Genomic DNA, 26,152 nt, shown 5'->3' on the forward strand with positions numbered 1-26,152 from the left:
TAGTCTGGATAGCTGAGTCTTTTAGGGTGTAATTAGAAGGTTATCTAGAGGTCAGGTGTATATCTAGGTATTGACACAGAGCTGGAAGGTTTAGAAGTTTAAGTTCCCAGACTATTTAAAACAAGAATAGAAGTACTTCCTCATGTCTCAACCTACTTGATTTTAGTAATTTAGCTTGACTATAGTGACTCCATTTTATTTCTATACTCTATTTCTCAAACATCTTGAAGGCTACTTGAAATGACTTTTCTGTGCCAACAGGGGCAGGTCAGTCCTATCTTAACCTCTTTATTCTTTCCCTCTATCTTTGGTTGAATTTTGTTTTTGTTTATTTTTTTATTTAAATTATTTAATGTCACCACATATTTGACCCCTTTTACCCCATCTACCTCCCTCGCCTCCCTGTTCCTTGCCTTCTGGTAACCATTAGTCTATTGTCCATGTCCATGAATCTCTGTTTGTCCCGTTTGTTTTTTGCTTTTAGGTTTATATCCTACGTATTAGTGATATCATGTCGTTAACCCCTCTATTTTTGCCCTATTCTATTTTCAAGAGCAAAAATGCATGCAGAAAAATAATGCCTCTGAATATTCTTTAAGAAAACTTCTCTTTGCCTATTACATGCCATTTAGGTGAGGGTCTGTTTGTTTCCAGGGAATTGTCTCATTGCTTTATTTTACTGGTTCTGGTCTGTCCTTTGCACACACAATGGAGACACACCAAGACTTGAAGGAGGAGAAAGGCCTCTCTTGCATAGTCGCTGCCCTCTTTCACAGAGGAACAAAGCCCTTCCATTTTGACATCTTTTATTTGCACAAAAGTTGCAAAAATTATTTTATGTCTAAAGAAGTTTCTTAAATAATTTCTACCTAGTTCATGAAACAGTGGCCCCTTTTCACTTTTAAAAGCACACACAAAAAAGTAAATCTCTTTTCTTTATGGGCACCAAAGCAAAGCATATGTGTTCTATTTGGAGAATGCAAATGCTTCAAGCTGCAGCATTTCTTTCACCAGCACCTCAGCAAGTGGCCATTTAGGCTTAATTGCTCCTCACAGCATAGTCCAATTAAGAACGGGCATCAGCAGGGTAAGGGCTATTTGTTAATCCATAAAAGGTATGAGAGACAGTACTTGTTTTGCCTGCGGTTTTTATTCACATGTTTGGGTGAAAATCTAAACAGCTGGAACTCTTGGCAAGTGATATGTGTGTGTATTTAATCTGTTGGTTATGGGCAAGACAAGTGTATAAATGTATTTCACAAAAAGCAAACATTTTCTTCCAATACAAAGGAAAACTTGGTCAAGATATTACTGAAACCTACCAAAGCATAATAATTGAAGTTGGGGGCTGGAGGGAGGGGGCAGAGCTGGCTTAGAGGAGAAAACCTCTGAACCAAGGGGGCTTTTCTGCAACATGAAGATGGTTTTAGTCCCTAGGAGAGCAATTTCCCTATTAAAGTGCAAATTTTTATCAGAACATATTGTGGGTTACTGTTGTTAGCATTCTTTTTAAATAGAGGTTTTATTTTTTTGAGAATTTGCTTTCTGTACATCATTTTGATGTGGTTCAGGGAGTATTGCCATTCTACTATGGGGGAGGCACAAACTTTCTTCTACCCTCTTTTGACTGGTCTAATAATGGAATAGACATTAGATAGATTAGCAAGAGAAAGTAACCAAATTTAATAAATACATATTTATGGAATCCCCACATACATGAGAAAGTCAGAGACCTCCCTCCCCCATAAGAGGTTCAGAGATAGAAAGGGGGATTTAGGTATGTAAGACATCCTGAGCTAGGGGTGAGGTAATGCACCTTGGAAGCTTCAAAGGGTCCTTGTTGCAGGATGATAAGAAGAGCAGATAAAAGGGTAAATGAGTTTGCCTTGCCATATAGGTGGGTCAAAAAGAGATTATCACTGAAAATCTCTTATCATGGGCTCCTAATTCAAATTCTTTTAGGTAGTTAAAGGAAGAGGCAGAAGTTTCTCTTAAGACTGAAACTAAAATTACCTTTAGCTCAAAATAATCTACATGCCACTGAGGCACATCTTGGGGTGGCTCATTCTGAACCCCTATGCTGGGGACAGGATAAACTGACGTGAAATGGGAAGTGTGGTTGTGATGATGTGCCACTCGTGATATGATGAAAAGAGGCAAACATAAGAAGAAACATATATTATGTAGCTGTTAGATATTCTCAGCTAGCTCAAGGGTTTCCACACTTCTCTCTTTATGAAAAAGAATTTGATGATCACCAGCCAGGCTGAGGGGCTGTCTACTAGTTTCTTAGAAGTCAGAGAAGGGAAGGGTAAAAAACACATGTGGGTGACCTGCTTCTTCAGGCTGCTGGTGAAATCCTGGGGTCATGCAACAAAACATATTGTCTAGAAAAGTCAGACCTAAGTGAGATTGGGAATTTGGGAAGGTGGGAGGAAAGGACATTTGGCACCTTTGCCTTCCCAGAGCAGACAGAGATTGGATGGCAACTATCTTTCCTGATTTACATGTTGGTTGGGCTTCAAAGACAGACAGAGCCATTAATTTATTTCCTTTTTCTTTTTTCGCTCCTTTCCTAATCCTCATCCTCTGGGAGATTCTGCTCCATTCATAACCTATCTGGTCTCCTAGACCATCCCCTCTACAAGCACAGTGAGAGAAGGAAGGCCTGAGCAATTATTCATGCATCTGGGCTGTTCAGTGGTCAATCAACTGAACACAGCGAGGGCCAGAGACTTCCTTGTTCTTCAGCTAAACGAAAGCCTATTTTTTCCCCTTTTGAATTTGTTTTTACTTTATTGTCGATTGTTAACCAACATAATACTGATGAGCAAAACCTTTGCTGATTTCAGGACCGTACCCACCATCAGATTAATGATTCTCCACGGGAAAATGTCTGCATCCACCTGCCTCTAAGACTGCATCCTGGCGGGCTACTGGCTTCAGGTAATGATATTTACCCGGCTCATTGAAATGTCACACTTACGACTGAGCCCTATAAATTATTATTGTGCTCGTGTTATATTGTAAAGATAAAGGTCAGATCAGAGCTCAGATTTATTCACACCCGCGATGCATTTCTGAGAGTTAGTAGAAAATTGAACTATCGGGTTTTTCAGTTTTAAAAGTACATGCAAGTGAACATGAGCTTCCCTCTCCCCCAACAAAGGAAAAGAAATAACTACAGAACCAGTTAGCTTTTGGAAGAAATAAAAATAAAGGAGAGATTGGATCATCTAAGTTCTATAAATACTACCTCCAATTTTTCTGCACATTTTCTGATAGTTCTTTAAAATAACTGGACAAGGTAAAAGGTCAGGGATACATTCAGGAAGACTAAGGGAACTACTGTGCATTGATCATTGCATGGTGACTAAGTAGATCACCTGCTCTCCTGCAGGACCGAGGTGGCCTGTCGGTTCCCCGTGCAAAGCTGTTCGGTGGCTGAAAAGCCCATTATTGTACCTGAGGACCTTTGTACACTGACACAAAGTGTGTGCCTTTTACCTTGAACTGCAGATTTCAAAGAGCAGGATTGCTAACCAGTACTAGACCCTGCTGGCTCCAAACTCGGAGAGGCAGCCCGGTGAGGAGGGAGTGATAAATGGCGATATTAAGCACTGAAGGTGGTCCTCCAGTGTGGACTTAAAGTCAGTGCTGGGCGGCGTGAAGTGCACGTCGCCAGTGTCTTTGCTGCACCAGCTCTTTGAATAAATCACGGGCCGAGTGTTGTTAGCTGTCTGGGCAACAGCTCTCGCTAGCACTTAATAAAAAGTCCCAGACCATCTACATCAAATGATTTTTCTTCCATAAAATTTGGCTTTTGAGCTTTGAAAGAATCTACCAGGCTCACCTCCATTTTTCTTGCTCACTTATCCTTTCAAGGATTATTTCCACATGGAGAATGACGTTTGAAGGGTTTAGTCTTCCAATTATTTGAACAAGAACCACTGGATAATCTTTCACTTGCCTCTCATTTCTGTGAATCCTCTTTCTCCTCTTCCTTCTCTCCCCTTCCTCCTCAACTGAATCCTTTTATTTTAATATTCTTCTTCCTATAGTCTTTTACGGTTTTTTATTCTTTATTAACTCATTCATAATAATTATCACTACAAATTCTAAGTGCTTACTATGCAGTTGGCACTGTACTAAACATGGCAAGGAAGGGATAGTTTGTGTTTAATATCATTTGAGGCATTTACTAATCTTTGTCATTTTATTAGGAAGAAGAAAATATGATCATGTTTTTAGAACCTTATAACTTTGCGAATAATAAATATTTATATACATCTACCTAATATTATTACACCCTTAAAGGAATGTAACCTTATTCACCTTATTCACTTTCACATTTATTTTTAATATTTCTTGATTATCTTTCCCAACATTTACCAAAAAAAATTTTTTTTAAAGAAATGGAGAAATGTTTATTTGTCTCTAAGACCCCACCATCAAAACAAAACAAAACAAAACAAAAAACAATATTATTTTGAAAACAGAATTCCTTTTGCTAACAGGTTTCTCTGAATGGTATTTAGTTTGTTTTTACTGAAAACAGAGTCAAGTAATAGGAAGTGCAGACAGCTTGTCCCTGGGAGAGAAGAGGAGGGGAGCTAGACTGACTCTCCTCTCTCTCTCAGCCTGGCTATTTTCTTCCTCACTTTTTTTGTGTTCCTTCTATTTCTCCCCCAGGTGGAGTGTTTTTGCCTCATTGATGAGACATGAGCAGTGAGTTGGAGCCACAGCGCAATTTCTTTACCCTGGGTGTTTAGTTTCAAACCAGAAGCTAGAAGATAAGAGCTGCTAAAAGTAAGTCATTTACAAATCAACTTCCATTCATGCCTTCAACAAGCATTTATTTATTAGGTACCTACTTCTCCAGGCACTGTTCTAGGCAGTTGGGATATACGAGTATACAAAACAAACCATAATCCTTACCATTGTGGGTTTTAGATTCTAGTGAGGGGAGACAAACAATAAATAATAAATCTAATGAATTAATTATCTAGCTGTAGGGGAGGAAATTTTTTTTTTTTTTACTCTACTCATCTTAGGTTCATTAGCTGGGGCCCTGTAAATTAGATTGACAAAAGATAGATTAACAAGAGAAAAAAGAGAGAGAGAAATTTATTAACATGTGTATCACAAACATATGAGAGTGCTCCCTGATGCGTAACTCAAAGGGGCTGGTTAGAACTTGGGCTTACATAGTGTCTTATGTACATAGTATCTTATCTTTGGAGAAGTGACAAGACAAAAGAAAAGAACTGAGTCTCTAGGGTAGCAAATTGTGGGAAGGGTAAGTATATGGGGGAACTAATGGATGATAAAGGCTAGATAATGAAGTTAATTATGTAGGTTCTTCTGGTGTCACCTCTGGACTGATAAGGGTCTACAGTTGTCTCTGGTGATTAATTTCTGTCCTTCCTGGTGGAGAGGGGGAGGGTGACACTTCTAGAAATTTATTTCTCGCTTTAGGTAAATGGGGGAGTATGGAGAGTTTTCCTTACAATTGCTTCTTCTCAATTGTGTTTGGCTCAAAATGATTTTTATGCCAAAGTGGCATATTTTGGGATGGTATATTTTGCTACCCTTCACAGCATATTAGAAGATGATAAGTTCTATGGAAAGAAAGAAAACAAAGAGAAATTAAGGGGATTGGAAGTTTGGGGGTCTTGTACTTTTAAAATAAGTATTGCAAAGTTGGCCTCCTTGAGAAGATGACGTTGGACAAAGACTTCCTTCTTACCTAGATTCCACAAATGCTCACAGGTATTGGGAGGACTGGGCCACATCTTTGCTATAGAATATCTCCGCATAATGTGGAAGGAATTGCTATTTTATAAAATGAGCTACTAAGAAGAGAGTGGAAACAGGGCTACTATTTTTATATCTTTCTTCCTGGTGTATGGAAAATATCAGTGCAGAGAAGTTATGTGGGTAAAGACAGATTAGAGATTTTAGAGCACACTGTGAATGATATACTCTCTATTTCTTAGTTCAACTTGAATACAACTTTTAGTTGATGCCTCATTTCTGGGCCACTAGGTGGTATCCATATAAAACCATAGTTTTAATTTAGAGATACCTATGCAAAAGTATGTTGCAGAATTTCTATAGTTTTTGTTCAATCCACTTGAGGTTTGTGACTGTTTGGGTCTCTGTGTTTATGTCTGTGTATATGTGAATAGAATAGGTCTTACTGGGAAAAGGTGCTATCTCTGTGCAAAGTATTACATAACTTTAATTTCATATAGGTAATGATTTGTAATTATTGTCTTATTCATATATTCAGTTATGTTAACAATTAGAGTTTATAACATCTCTAAACTCTGATGCAATGATTTTACAACATATATCTTTTAATGATATCTAGAGTAAGGCTCTTAAAATTGTTTGGCTATTCATAACATTTCTAATGGAGACTGACTATTCAATTCCTTTCTTTGAGGGAACTTGGAGTCTGATAAGTAATACGTCAGAATTAATTATAGAAAAGAAAACCAGGAATGTGTCCCAAGTATATCTTCGGGAAATAAAAAGAATCTCCTGAATTTCCATCCTGTCACACATTAAATTGAGAGCCATTTAAACAAGATCATGCCCTATGCAGTGTCCAGGTTGAATGTTTTAAAACAGATCGTCCTCCCCTTTATTCTAAATTTGCAGGCAAGAGTGCCTACTGTTTTCCTAAAAACTTTTTGTGTGATTTGCCTTGGAGTTGGGTGGGGTTTCCATAAAATAGGCTGTTGGTAGCTTTTCTTAGAATAATAATATATCTTCCAGGGATCAGGCTGTGGGGCAAAAAACATCCATTGGAGGGAAATGTGGAGCCACACTTTTGTTGAAAGGGAGCTAAATGTGGGGACAGTGGGCGTGGAAGGGTGAGCAGACACTCTTCCTGCTTGGGGAAATAGGAAGGCCTGGTGCTAAAAGGTTTGAGCTTATTTCAGACTTTCCAAGCACTAAATAAGAAGTGATCAGAAGCTGCAAAAAGGAGAAACAGGAAATGTGTAGGTCCAAATTTTTCCCCCCAACACAATTTTCACTGTCAGAAACAAACACCATCTTTTCTGAATGTTTAATCTGTATTATCCAGGTTAGCCAGACAGCCTCTCTGCCCAGGCCTTGGATACCAAACTCTTTGTTAGAATTTCTGCTCTCTCCCTTCCTCACCCTGTGGCTCTCTGGTCCAGGCCCTTCACTCACTAGGTCTCTCTTTCCATCTGAAAAGTGAAGATAATGCTATTGTCTCCAGCAAGAAAGTGTGTGAGATTTCTATGCTTTTTAGGGGAAAGGGATTAACTAATACTCTAATTCTAGTCTTGTTTTAACACATGTAGAGGAAAATAAGGATTCTTTAGAAGATGATGTCATTTGCAGAAAAGAGTTAAAAAATTATATGGGTTGAAGTACAAATATTTTATATATATTGCTGCTTCCAACTGAGGCATAGCTTTTGTACTTTGAAGAAAACATTTGATTAAAATCATTAAAGGGCTAGAATCTATCTCAAATTTTTTCTTTTCTGATGAGTATATTACCTTGTATGATAAAAACTTGGAGAAAGTTCTGGATTATGACAAATTAATTATTTTTGGCTAGAATGAAGATTGTTGTAAAGTTCTCATTCTTCCTTTTTTTTTTTTTAAGGAATTACATTTTAGTCAATGTAGATAATTGAAGGGCTGATGATCAATGAAATAGATTATTCAGTTCCTCTGGTCCCTTATTCGCCTGACTCCTTAATTTTAGAGAGATTTTGCTGCTTATTAGTACCTATACTAGAGAAAGGACAGTAGTAATAGAAGAAAAGGAAGCAAACACTTTGGCATATTATTGCCTATTGTCAATGAAGGATAGGGCTCCATGAAGGGAATAGTGGAGATTATGTCGAAGGGAGGCCTGTGGATTTTCTCTAAGATAAATTTTCTGATAGATAATTAAGAATTGCTCACACCTGGCATCTCTGTACCTCTCTAGCTCCTTCTGCTAAGTGAGAACTGAGTAAATCTGTACTGTCACTGTGTGGCAGGCCGACTTCCAAGATGGCCCCCGGTGACTCCCATCTCCTGGTGTTCATACTCTGTGTAATCCCCTCTACTGGAATGACTTGCTTCTATTCAATAAAATATTGCAAAAGTGACGGATATTACTTTCATGGTAAGGTTTTAGATTGTGACTTCCAGACAGGCAGAATCTCTCCATTGCCTCTTGTCCTGCATGCCTTGATGAAGCAGGCTGCCATGCTAGAAGAGACCAACTGTGGCAAAAAACCGAATGCCTCTCTGGCCCAAAACTCATGAGGAACTGAGCCCCTCAGTCCAACAACCTGTGAGGAACTTAATCTAGCCATGTAAATGAACTTGGAAGTAGGTCCTTCCCCACTTAAATCTTGAGCTAACTACATCCCAGTCAAGACCTTGATTGAAACCTATGAGAAAACCTGAAGCGTAGGACTCAGCTATGCCGGATTCCTAACCCACAGAATCTGCGAGGTAATAAATGTGTGAATTTTTAAGCTGCTAAGATTTGAGGTAATTTATTATATGGCAATAAATAAATTATAGATAACTAATACCGTCTATTACTATACTTTGCAACTATTCTAATCACTCTTGGCAAAAGAATAAAGGAGCTGATAAACTCATTCATATGATGATGTTTGGAAATTCAGTGTATAACCCCTGCTGGAATACAGTGTCCTCAGAGGGAAAGTATTGCCAGCACAATAGAGTGCGTTTGAGCTGTGAATAAGATTGAAGATTTTAACATCAATTCAAAGAACAGAGGAGTCAGAACTAGAAGGAGTGGGAGGCAAATGGAAGAAACCATACAAAGGTCTCACTGTATAGCAAAAAATCTGCTCCGTGGGCTACTTCAAAATAAGCCCAGAAGGGGTTAGGATGAAATACAAGAGTGTGCTATCTCATGCCCAGAGATAGAACGAGATGTGTCAAAGCCACGACTGAAAACTGGAAAATTCATGAGAAAGATTCCCAATTCAAATTAATTTATATATGTTTCTAAATTGTACTCTAACTTTTGGATCTTATTTAACTATGATTTTTTAAAGGATTGATGTTTAAAATAAAATTTTAAGACTAGGAAGTGTTTTCAAAATTCAAAATGTACAAATTTTCCCTTCTACTCTAGTCCTCGGCCACCTAGGTCACTTCTACCACCCAGACAACCAGAATGAACAGTTTCTTGTTTATACTTCCAGAGAAATAATAAATACTATCTCCAGATAAATACGTGGATATAATCTTTTAAAATGCCTTTTAAAAACCTAAATGGTAGCTTACCATATACACTATAATGTACCTTGATTTTTTTTTTCTTCTTATAGCAATATGTCTTTGTGGGTATCTCGTATCAGTGGATAAGGTTATTCTTAAGGCTGTACAATATTCCAATGTATTAACATTCTGTATTTTACTTAATCATTTACTTACTGATACTTGGACAATTCCCCCAATTTTTTTTCCTATTATAAACAATTCTGCAATTAATACTTTTTTATAGGCATCATTTTGCACATATATAAGTCTTTGTGGAATAAATGGTAGGAGGTGATATGCTGGATCAAAGAATATGTATGTGTATTATTTTGACAGATTCTGCCAAAGTATTTTTTGTAGAGGTTGTACCAAGTTACATTCTAACTATCAATATTGGAAATGTTTGTTTTTGACAGTTTCACCAATATTATATGCCATTAAACTATTTGATCTTTACCTGACTGATAACTAAAAAATGATTTTAGCATAGTTTAAATTTATATTTCTCCTATTATAAGGATGCTTTTATATGTTTAAAGGCCATGCATGGGATTTTTTCCCCCTGTGATTTGAGAATTCCTGTATTTTTCCCTTTTATCTATTCAATTGTCAACTTCTATCTATTATTCATAGCAGTTTTTTTTATGTTAGGAAAACTAGCTATAGCCTGCAGTTTTCCTAGTTTGTTGCCTGTCATTTCATTTTATTTTTTTTGATTTTACATCATGAAAATTTTTAATTGTTGTTGTTAAAGGCATCTTTACTTTAAAAGCCTGCCCCACCAAGAGATGACAAAAATTATCTATGTTTTCTTCTAGTACTTTTATGGTTTCATTTTTCAACATTTAAATATTTGTTCCATCTAAAACTTGTTCTAAATGTGTGAAGTATAAATCCATTTTAATTTTAGTTTAATTTAATTTTCCCAGATGTCTACTCAGTTGTGCCAACACCATTTTATTGAACACCCCCCTCCACCTTTTTTTTTTTAACCTCAGAATTGAAATGCCAGTTTTATCAAATCCTAAATTTATATTTGGGTATAGTTCTGTACTTTTTATTCTGTTCCATTGATTTCTCTATTCAAGTCCTTTCATTATTATAGCTTGATAATCTGCGTAATGAAGCTAGTAATTAAAAAAAAGTTTACTTCTCCATTTGAACATTAACACTCTTTATCTAACTTGCAAAAACCACTCTATTAGTAATTTTACCGAGATTGCTTTATATTTATAAGATACATTAGGGAGAATTGACATCATCATGTGGAATCTTCCTTTCCAAGAACATGTTTTGTCTTTTTATTTTACAAATTTTCTTTTCTGCCTTTCAGAAATACATGAGTGTTTTTATATAGATTATATATATTTTTTGTTTGTCGCTCTGCTAATGAGGTCTTCCTTTATTTTTCTAATTGATATTGTTTGTACATATAAAGGCTATTTATTTCTCTACATTAGTTGTGTGCCTCTGACATATCTCATTTTTTTTCAAATAATTTTTCAGTTGCTTCTCATGGATTTTTCAGGTAAAGAATTATATGCTTGTAATAATGATACTTTTTCTTCTTCCTTTCTAATTTTTATATATTTAAGCCTTCTGTCTAACTGTATTCATCAGTAGCCTCAAACAATATTAATTAGTTACAATGGTGGAAAACAATCAATTCCTGACATTTGGGACTGGGAATAGCCTTGGGTTTCCCATTATAAAGGATGCTGGTTTTGGACTGACAGTGACAAAACATAACATATCATCTATTCCATTGCATTAATCGCTTTTAAAAAATTAAGAACCAATGTTGAAATTTAGCTTTTTGAAAGAATTTATACAGATAATTTTTCCCTTAGATTTATTATTGTTGTGAATTATATTAATAATATTACTAATAGTTGTGATAAATGGAATAATATTTCCCAAAGATATGCACATCCTGGTCCCTGGAGCCTGCCAATATTGCTTTACATGAGACTTTGCGGACGTGAGCATCTTGAAATGGGCAGGTTATCCTGGGTTATCTGGGTGGCCCTAGATGTAATTACAAATATCTTTATAGCAGGGAGACAGAGAGAGATTTGACACAGAAGGCAAAAGTGGCCACTGAAGCAAGATACCATGTTGCTGGCTTTGAAGATAGAGGCAAGGTCCATGAACCAAAGAATGCAAGGAATGTAGCTCTAGAAGATGGAAAACGCCAGGAAATAATTGTCCCCTAGAGACTCCAGAAGGAGGGCAGCCCTTCTGGCAAATTGATTTTGGCCCAGCACCATGTTTGTGGTACTTTCTTACAACCATCATAGGAAATGAATACAATATTATATATGATTCAATTATTGAGCTGATCTTACATTTCTAGAATAGACTCTATTTATTTGTGATGTTTCATTCTTGTAAGGTGCAGCTAGATTTTGCATTGAAAATTGAAAAATGTTAAAGCACACTGTTTAAATAAATCAACAATGCCTAGTAAACACTTAGGTTCTTATGAGAGAGAGTATTATTTTGTGGTTGTGAGTATAGCTTTTGGAGTTAGAAAGTCTATCTTACCACATATTAAATGTGTCTTTTAATCACTCTATGCCTTCATTTCTTAATCTGTAAAATGGAATGATAATAAAACCTTCCTTAATGGAGTTGCTGTGAGGATTAAGTGAAAAAATATATGTAAAGCACTTAGAACAGTGCCATATAGGTGTGTGCTACCATTCTTGTTATGCTGTCATTATAACGTAATGCTCAGGCATTGCTACAGTCCTGGCAACAGGGCATGTACCTCTTAGGACACTGACATGGTTATCGGCCACACAGTGTCTACAGGGTTCTCCCCTTGCATAGTCCCTTAGAAGGGGCAATGTGCCTTGGGCTCTTTTCTTTCCTCCAGCCTGCTAGTCCCCTTGATTATTTCAGTTATCTACCACTGTGAAACAAGGCACCCCAAAACATAATGGTATAAAGCAACAAATTATGTATTATTTCCTACAGTTCTGAGTAGACTGGGCTCGGGTGAGTGGTTTCCTGCTGGTGTAGGCTGAAGTCACTTAGGCAGCTGTATTCTCCTGGGGGCTTGGCTGAGGCCGAATGTCCCAGGTGGCCTCTCATCCTCCAGGACCACTCTCCATGTGGTCCCTCACCCTTCAGCAGTCTAGCTTGAGATTTCATGTAGCATGGTAGCTGGCTTCCATGTCAGCAAAAGCAGGAGCTACCAGGCTCCTTAAGAACTAAGCCTGAGTTTGGTACATTGTCACTTCTAATATATTTTTTTGGTCAGAGCAAGTGGTTTGCTAGTTCAAATCCAAAGGTAAAGGAAATAACTTTGCTTTTTGACAGGAGGTGCTTATGAAGATGGGAGGAATGATTGATAGCAATGTTGGAGAATATATACCGCATGGCCCATCTCATAGCATCTTATATATTGAGGGTTACCAATAAAATGGCTTGAGCCCAGGCATCTTCCACAGTGTCCATACCACCCAGGGGAAACTCAGGTATCTTGCTATGCTGAGGCATAGCAATGCTGCCATTTATCCTCTTGTAACTTTTTTTTTTTTAATACTCCAGCAACTTCAGGTGCGCTGCAGCCCTGTGGTTTCAGATGGAGCTGTCAACAGTCCCTAGTGTAGTGGAGGGGATTCCCGTGTGGCCAACCCCAGATACTTGAGTGGTTTGAGTCATTTTCTTAGGGTTCCTCTCCTTCTCTTGGTTTTGAGGAAGAGACTCACTCACTTCTCTCCCCTAACCTACTGGGGATCAGCCCACTGATGTTGGAGAACCACCATCTGGAGACAAACTGACTAAACTAAACATTGGGGGAAGTGTGTGACATTATGTAACTCTCCATTTACTTCCTGCCTCCTCTCCCACCTACTCCACGTCCCTTAACACACTCAAGCAGAACTGTAAAATGAGAGAGCTGAAATTCACCCTAGAGATAGTTTCAGCGCTTTCCAAGTATGCTTCATAGACCATTGGAGATTTTCTTGCCCTCCAGCCACAATGTAAGAGCAACAATAGGGAGGGGTGAAGGAAAGGAACAAATGGACTTCCGGTGGGCCCCTCTTTCCTCCTCCAGCTTTTATGTGTTTTTTGTGTGTGTGTGTGTGTTGGACTTCCATGTAGATTTTGTTTAAACAAGAGTTCTACTGTTAAAGTTAGTTTGAAATCTCTGAGAACAGGCCCAGTAAGGTTAAGTAGCCTGTTTAGGCAAAGATGGATTGGGAAGCAGTGCAGCCTGGGGATTACCTGGGGCAGCAGGTAATGCTAAATATGTCACTGGAGGTGTAAGGAGATGCAGTGAATTACATTTACCAGACCTCTGCAAAATTGATAGGGTTCAAAGGAATATAAAGATGAGCCACAAGGATGTGGGATGTGACAACCACAGAGGCACTTGTGAGGTCAAACAGTCACGAAATTGCCTTTGAGGAGGATGGAACCAAGAAACCGCACATTCTTGTTTTGATAACTAAGGTCTATTTCCCACACCTAGTACTCAGTCTTACCCCTGAATTTTGGACAAATATTTAAAGGGTCTAAGTTTGAAGAAGCATCAAATTTTTCACCTGTCTGCAGCATTCACATGAGTCTGACTGGTGATACCCTCAGGAACTTGGCCTCAGCTGGTGGCTGAGCCAGAGTAAGGAACCAAGTATTTAGAATCCTATTCTAACATCCCTCTGTCACTGCGAACTCCTCCTTCATAAAGAAACCAGCATGATAATCCTTATTGATATACAAAGAACATACACAAGAAACTTGTCTTCCCACTGTCTCATTTTCTTTATTCAAATAAATCAAGAATATAGTTTCTTGTTCTTCTAGCTATTATGAGACTTGCTGATATAGTGTGTATGACCCATTGGATAAAGACATAATGTAAAGTAAAATTGTATTAATAAGATATTGCTAATATTAATCAACATGAAATGCAATAGTGTTCTGGGGTGAGGAAGTCAGGAAAGAATGCTGTAAACTCCTCTGGGATCTGCAAGACAAGACACTTCCCAATGCTTATTGGTGAATACTCAGCCCAGAAATAGTCCCCAAAAGTGCAGTAAAACATGCAACTCTAATGTTTGTGTTAGGTGGAAATTATGACTTGGAAATCTCTAGAAAATCTCTTCAATCATGAAAACAGTGAGAGATATTAAATTTTATGTAATTATCCAGTCAGAGTGATAGCCACATTGCATTCTGTGCTCTATATAATAACTGCTTAAAAAGATCAGCGTCCTTATAGTCCTAGTCTACAGGCCATATTCTAAGTGAACTTAATGTGTCTGACAGATGGGAAATAGCTCATTTTGACCCTTGATGTCCAGTCTTTTGTTCACATAACCCAATAACATGAACTCATTACTTTTATATTTTATGCAAGTCTGAAATAAAGACCCCAGTTCCAAAGACAGCTATCAAAATTTTGTTTATTATATTTTCTCATTTGGTTATAAGGAGATTATAGTTATGACCATCCTCTCATTAAATAAAGAGAACATGGTTCTATTATTTTCATTTTGTAAAGTGAGCCCCTGAGTTATGTGAGAGTTGAGCAACTTCTTTGAGTTTCATAAGCCATGGGGAGAACTGGGAATCAAGCCAATCCTCCTGATTTGCTGGACTTTCCAATCTTTCAAAAAGTGTGCAGCCCTTTCAAAGTTTCTTCTGACCCAGAGCCCCAGGACCACATCCCTTCTCTGTGTCTCATTTTTCTAATCGATCAGGTATTATTCTTCGGGCACAGCCAGTGCTAACTTGTACCATGGTGATAAAAATGATTTTCTGGGGGTGGAGATGCAGGTGGAGAAAGCCAGTACACTGACTGAAACTGGCACTGAAACCGAAGTCAAAACCAAGCTGAACGAACTACCACATGGCTCTTGAGCCCATGTGTCAGAATTTGCTTCATAAATAGAGCCCTAAAGACCTAAAGTGATAAAACTGCCTGTGAGAACATCCAGTCCCAACCTGGTAGGCATTCACACTTAAGAAGAAGCACGATACCCTATCTTCTCTTGAAGATGTGTTAAGACATCTCAAGGAATGGGGATTTAGCTATGTAATTTGTGGATGCTTCCACTCTTTGATTTCTATTTCTCCCATGGTCACTCTTCTTTTGTCTCCTTTACACACATATTTCCTCCACCAATCCTTTATATCCTGCTAGTTCCTGAGTTATGTCCTAGTTCCTTTTCTCATCTCCACAGACTCCCTCTCCCTGGGTGATTTTGTCCACGTCCTTGCTTCAGTTACCATAAAGCAAGCTATCAACGATACCAAAATCTGTGTCACCAGCAGGTCTCTTGCCTTAACATCTTTACATGGCTGTACTTGGGCCCCTCAAATTTGAAATATCTCAAACTGAGCACATCATATTCTTCATTTCTCATCTCCTCTGCCTACCTTCCATTCCCACTCTAGACCTTCTTATCTATTACAGGAAAAGCCATCACTATCTATATGGTTTAATCGGCCAAAATCTGGGGCCAATCTCAACTCTTTCTTCTCCATCACTTGCCACATCTGATCTATTGCTGTGTCCTGCCCATTTTATCTCCTACCAATCTCTCCCATCTACCCATCTTGATTCCTTTCCACTGTCACCATTCTAATCTAAGCTACTGAACTTATAACTTACTTGCTCCAGACATCCCCATACATGCCATGCGCATCCACTACTTCCTACCCAAGGGTGCCAAGCCACCTGACAGAAGGGGGTGAACACCCAAGAGATAAGAGTAAGGTCTTTGTTCTACCACTTACTAGCTGTGTGAGCTTGGGCAGGGCACGTGACCCACAGAACCCGCCTCCTTCCTTTGTAGCAAAAGAAATAATAACAGTTGCTTTCTAGAATTTAGAGGCTCAGCCAGCTGATCTCTGGAAGGCTCTCCCAATTTTAAGTTCTGTGACCCTGTGCAAGACCTCAAATACACTGACATGTTGAAGTAACAACCAACTATACACTGATCAAATCCAAACGGTACCACTAGAAATATAGTGATAGTGCATTTTGGAATTGAAACTGCCCATGCATTTTGGCCACTAAGCACCTTTTGAACAATTTATGTTTTAGGGTTTCCCGCCTTAAGATTCCTACAACTCAAAGTAGTTGGGACAAACTCAATTTCTCAGCCTTCACTAGAGTTAGAACACATTCATGTTACCTCAATCCTGGTAACCTTTTCTGAGATTTAAGTTTATAAAGAAGTAACACAAAGAAAGGCCTGGCTTTTAGAGGCAGCATTGGCACTAGCACAGTGTTAGCCTTGCCACCCCTCAGCTCAGCCATTCCAGCAGAGAGCCCGTCTGTGCCAGTGGCAGGAGGGTCTTTACTGGAGTAGTCTGATGGTTTAATTTGGGCATTATTTATGGCTTCAGAGCTTCCAAGCCCAGTTCTCTGACCTTCCTGGAGATTGTATAGGCTACCTAATATTCTTTAATAAATTACATCGTTTAAACAAGCTATCAGTCCTCTGTTGTTTGCAGCCATGAATAATATGCACTTCCACATCCTTCAAATCTCAACGGAACATAGTTTCCTCTGGGAAGCCTTCCTTGACCCTCAGATTACATTAAATCACCTTGAAGGCTCTTGGGGTAGTAGTACCTTTCCTCTTCAAATATGTATTATATTTGTAGAGATGTTTTAAAATCACTTGATTGTCTCCCCTGCTCCTCTATAAACTCTATGAGGGCTGGACTGTGACTGCCTTGTTCTTTCCTTTCTCTCTAGCAGTTAGCATATTGTGTAGCACATAGTAATCACTCAGTAGATGTTGACTTGAATCAAATTGCTGACATCTAAATGATTCATGCTGTAGTTAAAGACCAGTCTTCTTCATTTTTTCCTCATTAGGGATGAAAAATAGCTGCTCGTGTCGCTCATTTTTTTTGCAAAGAATAAAATTAACAGATAACCTGGACCAATGTGGAGGTTATTAGGACTTTCGGGAGTTAGACCTGATTCATTAAGCCTTTTTGAAGTTTTTGCAGTTGCTGATTTTATTGAAATTTATACTTTTAAAGACAAAATCAGGACTTTTGGGTAAAGATGATTAGATTTAGCTACACACTATTTACTCACCTCCTTTTAAGGGCCCATTAAGTAGCAATATAATATGTAAAAACCCACAGAGACAAAGAGAAAGGGAACATGAGTCCCCAGCACACTGAGGATGGTGCCAGACATGGCAGGGCGAGGGGACAGAGCCAGAAGTGTTTGTAGAGAGAGTCATCCTCCCTCCCCCACCACCTGACACTCGTGGTGTCAAGCACAGTAGAAAAGTGAGGGCAAGGTGTAGGCAGTGGTGTGCTGGTAAATGTTTTACAACCAGCTCTTTGAAAAAAAAAGAAAGAAGGAAGGAAGGAAGGAAGGAAGGAAGGAAGGAAGGAAGGAAGGAAGGAAGAAATGAAAGAAAGACAGCCCTGATTGTAGCATTTACTGATCTGACTTGTGGGAGTATACCCACCATGACCAATTTCGAGCTAACAACATGATATCACTGAATATGCGATTGAGAGGAAATGTGCGGGATTAGCTCGTATGGGTTGGCAGTAGCTGATTCTGGAACATCACTGGGTGTAGGGCCAAAAATAGAGATTTGTCCAAATTTAGAGTATAGAAAGGTCAATCTTCTTCCCAACTCATGCAAAGAATGTCATAGCTAGATGTCTACCATCCCCCATCGCCACACACAAAGAATTGGAAAACAAAATGGGCCCAGAAATGGAACTCCAAATCTATAAGAATGAATGAAAAACACCATTTAGGAATATTTTTAAAGGATTTTATTTTTTTAGCACTTTTGTCTGTCTCTCTGTCTTTCTACATGTCTTTCTCTTTCTCTCTCTGGATGTATGTCTGTATAAAATTTTAAATTGCTTTAAAAGACTATGTTCTATTTAAAGCGAAACATGTGATTAAATGCCTTGTGGGGGTTTAAGGTAAAATATAAGAACAATATTAGGATAAAGGGCACAGGAAAGAAATAAATCCATACTCATGTTAAGGTTCGTATACTTCTCTGAAGCAAGATGATACTGCTTGAAGGTAGATTTTACTGACTTAAAGATATATATTATAGTTTCTAGATCAACTACTAAAAAATCATACAAAGAAGAAGTATATAAAAGAAGTTAATACTCAATTCACCTAAAGGAAGTCAGGAAAAGAAAAGAAGAGGAGCAAAGAGTAAATGGGGTAAGAATAAAACAAATGCCCAAATAAAAGATTTTAGCCAATCATTTCAATATTAAATATAAATGTAAATGGAGTAAATTAAATATACCAATTAAAAATTTAAAAAGTTAAAAATTCTCTGTCTATTTGAATTAACTCCTCTCAAGGGTTCAATAGCTACACAAAGCCAATGGCTTCCATGCCAGACAATAGAGATATGGAAATGTCCATCATCACAGAAAATTCTGTTGGACAGAATTATATGGCTCAAGAGTCAAAGGGAGGAAACCGAGCCCAATGGCAGAACATGTGCCTTGTCCAGGCCATGGTGCACCTGGATCCTAAAGGTACGGCCCAGAAAAGACAGGTTTGCCCCCTGAAGAGAACAAACCCAGAGTGTAGGGAAACTGAGCCCTGGGCACTGTGTAGCAGGAGAAATGCCTGTCCCTCTTTACACACAGGATTGCTGTGTAAACTCTGGCTCAAAGAAGGCAGACCTCACTGGGGTGGCAGCTCTGCCACTGTTGAGCTGTGTGATCAGAGGCTAATACTTACTACAGTGATTCTTCACCTCTTTGTTTAGGGTACACTTACAAATATGCAAAGTTAGGGCAACACAGTGGAGGAGGTTAAAGACTGAAAATGAAACGGAATAAATTGGTAATAATTAAAATGTAGCCATTACTACTATATAACAGTGTTTCCCAAGGTCTGTACAGGTACCCAGAGTTTTGTGATTTTAATTTGAAAGGCTTTTCCTGAGTAAAATTCTACTCTCTGAGTAGAAGTGCCTTGATGATTACATATACCTCCATCCACGGAGCCATGCTTCTATGTGTATTAGGACACAATCTTCCCTTTGGTGCTGACTTGCCTTTTCACTTACCTTCCTGTCTAGTCTAATGTGCAACAAAATCCCAGTTCTTCATCTTGCAACACATCCCACTCAGCAAAATGCTCCATTAGGCAATTAACTGTCTGAATTGTCTACTTAGATGGTAAGTTGCAACAAAAGGCAGTTTTATACCTGGATCAAGATTTGGCAGAGCACCAGGAAGATTTATGGTTCACAGGCATGATTGGGAACCATTGGTTTAAGCTCTCAGCAAATGTCATCTCAGACACCAGAATGAAACACAGTAGGGTACTTCTCCACTGTACTGTTCTCCCTCATAACTCTCTATGGGATAAGTATGAAGATTTCTATTTTCCTGAAGAGGAAACTGCTGTTTAGAGAGTCATCAGTTCCATTTTCTGGGAGCAGATATTTTTCTCTTCCCGCACCCTGCTCCTGCCTGCCTCCCTGTATATCCTCATGTGATATACTTCCATTGGTCATCTAGATGTGCCTGAGGCAGGCTGATTTCATAGGCGGGAGAGAGCTGCCTTGGAACTGCAGACATCTGAAACCATTTCCCCAACAGCTGAGTAATGGGAAACAATTATTATTAGGAAACAGTATAACAAAAACATACTGGAGGTTGTGAAAATTTAAACTGATTGTTAATAGTCATTCTAAGTGATTAAGCAATACAGATGCAAGTGGCAGGTTACTCTAGCATTCTAGAAGTTATTTTTTTTATAGTTTTTTTTTTTTTTGAGACACTTGAAAGCCTTTGCAAATTAGAAGTTATATTCCTTTTCTTGCCTAATGACACTTCCACGCTGTGGTCTAAATCATGAATCTGAGAATCACTGCAGACTCTCCTCCCTTACTCTATAATTACCTCTTTTTTTCATCACCCTCATTTGATCCATCACGTGGGCCTATTAACTTGAATTCCAAATTATCTCTCAAATCTTTCCATCCTACTCTAGTCATGGGTGTGGCTTTAGGGTCAGACTACCTGGATCGAATGCAGCTCTGCCTCTTGGCTTCTACGAGCATTCCCCAGCAGTGCATTGGGGTGCTCTTGTTGCCCAAGCATTGAGTACTGTCATGTTTTTAGTGCTCCCAAATAGCTGTATTCTCCCCATAACCTAATAGCCTCTTGCCTTAATTTTCTGGTTTTCTTTTCTAGTAAACTTAAACATTGTCTTGTTTCCCTATTTACTACTTCATCTCTGTTCATGTCCTTGGCCCATTTTCAAAACTTGGACTATTTTTTTCTTTCATTTAATAATACCCATATTCATATTTCAGCTTTCTCTTTAGAAGCAATTTATTCAATATTCCTCTTCATATTTCAAGTTACTCTTAAAAGCAATAAAATGTAGTGAAAATAGTGAAATAACACTACCAAAGCATTAAATACCCCTTGGAAGAGTTTCCCTAGAAATTACCTGCATAAAGTGAGTAAACTTTGTCTTTACAAGTTAATGCTGAATCATATTCTCATCAGTATGAATTGTTGTTATTTATAAATAATGCCAAAAATGACCAAAGGACAGGAGTTTAGAAAGGAAAGTAGAAAAAAATGTTAGTTGGTCTCATTCCTCTCACTTTTTTATGTCTATCCAGATTCTGGTATTAAACTTTCCCAGAAAATGCCAAGTTCTATGTAATTTTTTTAATAGTTCCTTAATTATTGGTAGTAGAAAAAAAAGGATACATCATTGTTATCATTTAAAATATATCACTTAATATATAAAGACATTAGTGTGTATATTTTTATTCTAGTGGGGAAAGGAAATTCCTAGGGCCTCCATTTATATTTTTAAAATTTCATTAGAAAATGATTAAGAGACAGAGACTATTGCTTGATTATTGTGAAAAATTTTAAAACTTTTTATAATCTCTCTAATATGTTTTATGTAAAAAGCTACAAAAGTTGCAGTGCCTCAAGCCTATTTCTTTAGGATAGATAAAAATCATAGTAAATTGACTATTGGCCACCTGGAAACACTCAAGGTATCTGATGCTCTGACTTTTTCCCCATTGTTCTTCAATTGCTTGTCAGGATTAGAGACCAATTGCTCCTCAAATGTGGGGCTGTGTTTTACTCGAATTCCTGTCTGTTCTCTTAGGTTAAAACTAATCTGCATCATTTTCCATTTTCAGCTACCAACTATATCCGTAGCTGCAGTGACATTTTTATACGAGGAAAGATGTGTGCTGCCCATCTGTCATGTAAGGACATAATGTAGCTAAACCATCTACCCTGTTTCTTTCTGCATCATGAGTGATGAAACACAAAGGGCTGGGGTTGGTTTCTCCTGGGAGAATTGGAGGCAAGAAATACTCATTTGTAGGTTCTGCCGCCAAGAAAATGAATATTAGGTAAGCCATGATCAGCGATTGCAGCAGCACCTCTGCAAGAGGATGTGGATCTGGGCTTGCAGTGCCTTCAGCCTGTTTTGAAAGCCTGGGCTCACAAATGTGTCACTGTTTATGCCTGACCCAGTGGATCAGGAAGACATTCCCAGAACAGTGAGCAGCATGATGGAGGCAGGCCAGGAGGTCTGGTAAGAGTACTGGTCCCGTCACTGACTGAGCAGGAGGCCCTGGGCAAACCTCTTTACTAATAAGCATTCATTTATTCATCTCTAAAACAACAGAACTGGGCTTAATCATCATTTCTAACATTCTCTTTATTACCATGTCATTTACCTAGGTTGCCTTGAATACAAAGATGATAGACACTATTGACTTGTTATAGGTTAGAATATGGCTATTGGGTGGGGCTGCAGCTGCACAGAAGTGTCTTCTCTAATTCATTCATGCTCGCTCTTCCAGACACCAACCTTTGACCGGCAGCATGAATTTGCTGTGATCAAGTACACATCCTGTGTTTGTAGATTGAAGCAAAGCTAACATGCTCATGAAGGACTGTAGTCCAATTTGTGACCAGGACTGTAGTCCAATTTGTGACCAATTTGAAAGGGGGACTAATGACCAAGACACTTTACTTGTCTGTTAGGTAGATCGGATTGTGTCTCCTATTTTTAAGACCCATGTGCGCCCTTTGCCATGTAACCACACTGTGTCTCCTACTGTGAGAAGAGTGTACTTCCTGCTGCACTGAATTCTGGCTTGGCCACTAACCTTTTTTGGCCAGTGGAAAGTTACTGGCTGTGCCTCAGAAGCAGAGCCCATGCATGATCTAGTGTCGTATCGCTTGCTGCCTTGCACTCCTACCATTCAGATGGAGGAGAGCAAGTCCTCAATAGCTGCTGGTCCAAGGAAAATGAGAGACTTGTAAAACAGGTCTAAGCCCAGCTGGCAGCCAGAAGCGGAATGGTCCTGAAGACCCCTAAGCAAACAAAATTAATATTTTTTCTAAGCCAGTGATATTTTGAGATTCTTACACCATAAAAATTGACCAGAATATATTTTTTGAGGAACTTAAAATTCCACAAATAAGTATTTATTCCTTTGGTTTTGTTTTCTTTAGAAATGTGCTTATCTGGATTTTTCTTTTTTAAGCTTTGTTTGTGCTTCCTACCTTTAGGAGAATGGCCTTATTAAGTCTTTCCTGGAAAGCATGTTGTATGGTGGAGCGAGGAGGAGCGGGAAAAAACATGAATACACTAGGAGCAGGAAGGACATGGGATGCGTTTATGGAGATGGTGTGAATCGGAAAGAGGAGACTTTAGAAGCCAGTGGCAAACTCAAACAACTTTATAGCTTGTTCTAAGGATCCTTTGGGACTGAGATGCTGTGTGTCTGAACTGAATTAAATGTCAGTACTTCTCAGGGTTGTGTCCTGAGCCCTTTCCTTCCTCATTCCACACACACTTTCCCTGGGAAGTCTCATCCACCATTACTTTATGTGCAGTGTCTTCTGGCACTCTTTTCTCTGTAACACACAACACAATAAGCGCAACAAACACAACAAACCTGTCCATTTGGCAACCTCCCTTGGATAGCAATAGACTCTCAATCCCAACAGTCCAAACTAAGCTTGTTAACGTCTCTGTCTGTTCCACGCTGCTGCACCTTCTCCTATAGTCATCGTCCCGGTAGATAACACCCTTTCCATGGTATTGATCGAGTGAAAACCAAGGTGCCTGCTTGACTTCTTCCTCTCTCACCTCTGACAACCTATCAAATCCTCCTTAAAGTCTATCACTTAGAACTCATCAGTGGTATGGAGATAAAGTCAAACCCCATTGTAAGACAGGCCTCCCCCACCCTCCAGCTTCATCTTTTGCTGCTCCTCCCTCACACTTTCCAGCAGAGTCCTGGTGAGCTTCTTCCAGCTTTATAGTCTAAACAAGTCCTCTTTGCTTCTGGGTTTTTGTGTATGCTCTGGGTTCTGCTCAGCAGGCCTCCCCAGCTTCTCTCTCTCTCTAAGCTCATTTTCCTAATAACTCCCATTCCTCTGTATTCTTAGTCTAGATCAGTGGTTCTCAACTGGGAGTGAGTTGCCCCATCCCACCCAGAGGACATTTGGCCATGTCTGGAGACATTTTGGGTTGTTACAGTTGGGCAGGGGTATTACTGACATCTAGTGCGGGAGGCCAGGGTTGCTATTAAATATCCTACAATGCCTGCCCCCTCCCATGCACACACATCAAAAACCCATACAAGAAAGATTTGTCTGTCTCAAAATGTCATAAGTGCTGACATTGAGAAACCTTGGTCTAGATTTCACTTTCTCTGGGAAGCCTTTTCTGACCTTCCCAGAATGGATGAGGTGCCTCTCCTATTGCTCTCATGTCCCCCTTCTTATACTTTTCATAGCCCTTCCCCTATCATACTATTTGGCCATGTATCATACTATTTCTGTTCACTTGTCTAACTCCTCTTTTAGAATGTGAGCTTCTGGAAGTCAGATATCGTGTCTTGTTTCTCTTTCAATTCCCAGCTCCCAACACAATTCCTGGTAATGGTGAGCGTGCAATACATATTTGCTAAATGAATTACAAATGAATACATGAAAGTAATTCTAAAAGTGAGGGCCTCACGCCACATTTTTTCCAGAAAGCATGTTGTTTGCATGTGGTACAGGCCTCTTCAGAAATTCAGCCTTGGCAAAGGAAACCAGCTTAGACTCTAATTCATGCCCCTCCTGCCCCTCCAGGCAAACGCATTCTTTCAGAATTCTCTTGTATATGTGGGCCACAACAAATTGCCAACTTGCCCTGAGAAATTAGTGTTTGAATAGTTATTTTGTTTTCTAGTGGTTTTTCTTACTGGTAATACCCCAGTCATAGAACTATCCATACTCACAGTGTGATGTGTGCCACAGGATGATGATGACGATGATGATTGATTGATTGATTTATTACTATTTTTCATGACTTGATTTCTTTGTTATATTAAATAATAGTTGAAGCAGTTTGTGTCATGCATTTTTTTTATAGATGAAAATGCCACATAATGCAAGTTAAGGCTACGTGAGCCAATATATTTCATCGCCCAGAACCATAATCTATTAAGCCTGAGATATTTTCAGGGAATTGCCTTAAATCCTTTGGTGGTTTATTGTAGCTTCAGAGGGATTAGTGGCTTAGAGGTAATTGTTATTGCTAATATTTTATTTGAAATGTCCCGTTCAGCAAAGGTAATGTGACATTTTGCTCACTGAAAATCCTGTCTTTCTAGAGAAAGGAAGTGTCAAAAGGTCAGTGCCAGGAGAGGGAGGGAAGGGAGCCCATGAGAGTGAGGACGTGGGCCTGAGCTGAAGTGACAGGCATGAGTTAGCTGAGTCAGAGCTGACTTCCATGTAGACCTTGGGGAGCTGGAGTTTTAATTTTATGTGAATTGTGAGATTAATCTAGAGTTAATCAGCTCTAAAGGGAAACCCGAGCTTTATTTCTTATTGTTGTTAAAAAGTAAGGAGAATGAAACACATGGAGGCAATTTGCAGGCTCACCCTCTTCTACCGAGACAATAAATGTTGGAGCTCTTCAGGTGTATCTCTCTCTAGGCCATTAGATCTCAAATATAGATGCTTGATAAATCACTTCAGATGCTTGTTAAAAAGTAAAGATTCCTTGGGCTATACTCCTACCAACTCTGATTCTGTAGTTTAGAGATGGCTCCCCAAATCTTCATTTTAACCAGAGAGATCCAGGGGATTCTGATGCAGGTACTACTTATGCCAAGAGAAACATTGGATTAACCAGTCTTTTTCTTGCTCATGATGCTGTTTCTCAAATTTCTATGTCCCAAATACATCCTTGTGAGTTTTATGTCAAATGGCAATCAAAATGGCAATCAAAATCTCTACTTGAATGCTCAAAGATACTTTAAATTCAGCCAGTCTGATCCCAAATATCATCCTCTTTTCGTATTTCTTACCTCAGTAAGTGGCAAAAAGTAGATGTCACCTCCCTTTCTCTCCCTACATCCACTCCATCATGGCCATCACACTGGCCTCAGCTTCCATCATTGCTTATCATCTCTTGTCTGGACCACAGTAATAGCTCACAAACCAGTCTCTTTGCATTCACTCCTCAATCTATTCTCCTCATTGAGCCAGGAGGACCCATGCAAGATGTAGTGTTTCAATGTTGTACCATTACCTGTGAAAACACTTCAATGACTTTCCGTGGCCTCTCAGATTAGGACCGAAGTCTTTTCTTTGGCTTGCAAAGCTCTACTTGGTGATGACCACCCGACCACCACTGCAGCCTTGTCTCACACAGCTTTCTCCCTGGGTCTGCATTCTATTCCTGCCCTTTCTTCTGTTCCTCATAAGATCATACTTGCCCCTGGGCACAGGGTATTTCTTTGCCCTGAACCAGTTTTTACCTCTAGTCCTTTCCCCTTCCTTTTGCTTAGTGACAACCTACATCTCTTTTTATG

At 38.9% G+C, this 26,152-nt stretch overlaps 2 long non-coding RNA genes across 3 annotated transcripts in view; one reads left to right on the forward strand and one right to left on the reverse strand.

The window, feature by feature from the left end:
• Nucleotides 1–26,152, forward strand: part of LOC107506366 — a 424,284-nt gene that overhangs the window by 176,927 nt on the left and 221,205 nt on the right. For both annotated transcript variants that reach the window (XR_004952683.1, XR_004952684.1), the window contains exons 3-4: nt 2,853–2,946; nt 4,693–4,809. This is a non-coding gene — a long non-coding RNA (uncharacterized LOC107506366). The remainder of the gene's footprint in view (nt 1–2,852; nt 2,947–4,692; nt 4,810–26,152) is intronic.
• The window catches only part of LOC107506367, a 94,722-nt gene that overhangs the window by 27,348 nt on the left and 41,222 nt on the right, over nt 1–26,152 (reverse strand). The gene's annotated exons all lie outside the window — the stretch shown is intronic.

Source organism: Rousettus aegyptiacus, unplaced genomic scaffold (assembly GCF_014176215.1).
Source record: "Rousettus aegyptiacus isolate mRouAeg1 unplaced genomic scaffold, mRouAeg1.p scaffold_m13_p_8, whole genome shotgun sequence".
NCBI lineage: Eukaryota > Metazoa > Chordata > Mammalia > Chiroptera > Pteropodidae > Rousettus > Rousettus aegyptiacus.